The sequence below is a fragment of the Loa loa genome (genome assembly GCF_000183805.2).
Source record: "Loa loa unplaced genomic scaffold supercont3.415, whole genome shotgun sequence".
NCBI lineage: Eukaryota > Metazoa > Nematoda > Chromadorea > Rhabditida > Onchocercidae > Loa > Loa loa.
In genome coordinates this window covers 32,307-35,410 of record NW_018108595.1, presented here as the reverse complement: position 1 = coordinate 35,410, position 3,104 = coordinate 32,307, and positions in this window count along the sequence as shown.

Here is a 3,104-nt window from a genome sequence, read left to right as displayed (position 1 = left end):
ATATATATATATATATATATATATATATATATATATATATATATATATATATATATATATATATATATATATACATGAATTATTTCATTACGTCAAACGGTTAATTACCTTTATATTTATTATCTTGTGATTTTTTAATAACATTCGTTGTAATAGTTAATTAAATAACTAATAAATCAAACATTAGCTGAACAAATAACAGTAAGATAGTGATAATAATGATAACTATATATAAGCATTCAACAGTATGCATATATTTTTGTATATCTGATGATTTCTCATTTATCAAGTAAATGTATCCATTAATTAGCTCCTCATTTCAATTTTGTAGATGTGTCACATATTTGATGTGTTACATATTTTAGAAATATATTTAATATAATAGTGATAATGATGATAATAATGATAATAATAATAGTAATCATTATTTAAAAATAAATGTTATTTAATGATGATTATGATGATTATGATGATAAAATCTATGACATATGTTTGTGTATGTGTATATGTGTGTGTGTGTGTGTGTGTGTGTGTGTGTGTGTGTGTGTGTGTGTTTGTTTGTTTGTTTGTTTGTTTATTTTCTTCCTTCATTTATTTTTAAATAATTAAAAAATCGGCACAAAACTTAAATTGGAATTAAATCGAGCATGAAAACAAAAACATGAATTGAGAAAGAAAGCCAGTAAGCGAAAGTTATTGTAAGTTGTTTAGATATTTATTATTAGAATTTTTATTAAGTATTTATGTATTCATTATAACATTTGTAATTTCGTGCATGCTAATTGCTTACTAAGTTAATAATGAAATTAATTCCGTTTAATTTTATGATTGCAATTATTGTTGTTATAGTTATTATTGATAAATTTATAATTTGAATTATATTAAATGCGTTATTATTTGTTGCAATAAATTGTATTTTCATCATATAAATACAATTATTTAATGTAAAAAAAATTCAATTTCCAATTACATTACAAAATATAATTTTAATTAATTAGTATGTATTATTATCATCAAATATACTTTCATTATGCAGATACAAGGTTACTTGCTGTAACAAAAATTCTATCCTAAATTATATTATAAAATATAATTTCAATTAATTAGCATATTACTATTAAATGCTATCAAATGAAATTATGATTTCGATTTTGGTAAAAAATTTGTCATTTTTTTTGATCGCAAAGAAATTTTGCAAACAATCGTTTTCGTCTTCTTTTTTTTACTCATTATATTTAATTAATTATTTCTCTTTTCTTTCCTAGTGGTTCACGGAAAAAAAAATTAAAATTTCAGGAGCACGAGAAAAATTCCTTTTTATCTTTTTCAGTTTCAGACATTTTAATTAAAAAATTATTTTTTAAGATTTTTTTTAAGAAATAAAATCAAAAATTTCGTATTATTTGTAGATGTCAAATTTTAATAAAACTTTTTTTTCTTTTTATATTGGGATAGCATTTGTTTTAAATGAAATATTTATCTACTGTGAATTTGCGTCCAATTATTTCATTTAATTAATTCTTATAATTAATTAATTCTTGTTAATTTTTAATACATTTTGTTCGATTGTCACATTTCTATAACATAATTAAATAAGAATGAAGGAAATAAATAAAAATGCTCATTTTTTCTTCATATTATTTTATAATTTCCAATTTTTTTTTCGTTTTTTTTTGCTGAAAATTTTCGGCCGTAATCTTTTTTTTCGAATTCTCGATTAATAATTTAATTTCTTATTAAATCCTTAAATTGTTTGATTAATAAAATAGGGAATTTTCTCGCTTAATAAATTTTTAAAAAAAAAGGAATTATAAATTTGAAAGCAAAAAATTCTAAAAAAAAACGCATGTTATAAACATTATAAATTATTATAAATTTAATATATCATAAATTTAAATATTATAAATTCAAAAATGTTAAAAATTTAAAAAAATTATAAATTTAAATTTAAAATCTTATTATAAATTTAAAAAAGTTCTAAAAAAAGGCGGAGAAAAGTTTTTTTTAATTTCTATTTAAATATAATACGATTTAACATATTTCACATTTGAATTTTCACTTTTTTTTTTTAACAAATTTATTGAATGCAACAATTTTTTTCATTCATTTTGTTTAAAAGAATAATTCTCGATCGGTTGATTTGCGAGAATGAAGTCGTTGTGAATGGGAAAAGGGGCAGATGGTGCTATTCTTATCAGTGGTTGATAAATTAATACTGTCAAAAGTTTTGAGTAAAGTTTATTTTTAAATTAATAGAATTTATTATTTTTTGAATTATATGGTCCTTAATTGAAAAAAATTGAAAAAAAAAGAAACGAAGATGGTCACTGGTCAAGGGAAGATTAGAAATTAATAATTTAAATAAATGAAAAAGAGAAATTTTCACTTATGATAAGGTTTTCCATCCATTTCTATAAGTATTTTGCATTTAATCAATAACTTACTTATCGTTTGACCCTTACAAAATCATTAAACAGTACTTGATATTTGACCTTTATAAAATCAGTAAACAGTAATCTTGAAGAGTTCGCATTATCCCTTTTATTCTTGCTATCAGGTATAATTGTAGTACAGCATATCATATCATTCTTTTCATTTTGCATTGAAACTATTATTTAATTCAGATACTTCACTTCAGGATACTGTAATTAATCGTAAAAGTCGGATTCATTTTTTCAAGTATCACTTCAAATGTCATCTATAGCTTTTTAAACATTTTAATCAATGAATAAAGATGACACTTTTTGCAATCTATGATTCATCCATGGAATTAATACTTCAAATGTCTGGTATATATCGGGGGGTGGGGAGGGAGGTTTTGGTAAATCATATAATTGATGAATGCTTTCAAATCTTTCAAATTATAGCTATAATCCTATTACTCTAATAATATATGTAATTGAGAGAATAAGGATGGGCCTATGTGAACAGAAATATCTCCCAAAATCATAACATATCATTCAATCCCGAGTTATTAAGTATTGGTAAATTTTACACTCTCAATCTCATCTAATCCCGAGTTATTAAGTACTGGTAAATTTTGTGAACTCAGTGTCATTCAATCCCGAGTCATTAATTATTGGTAAATTTACACTCTCAATCTC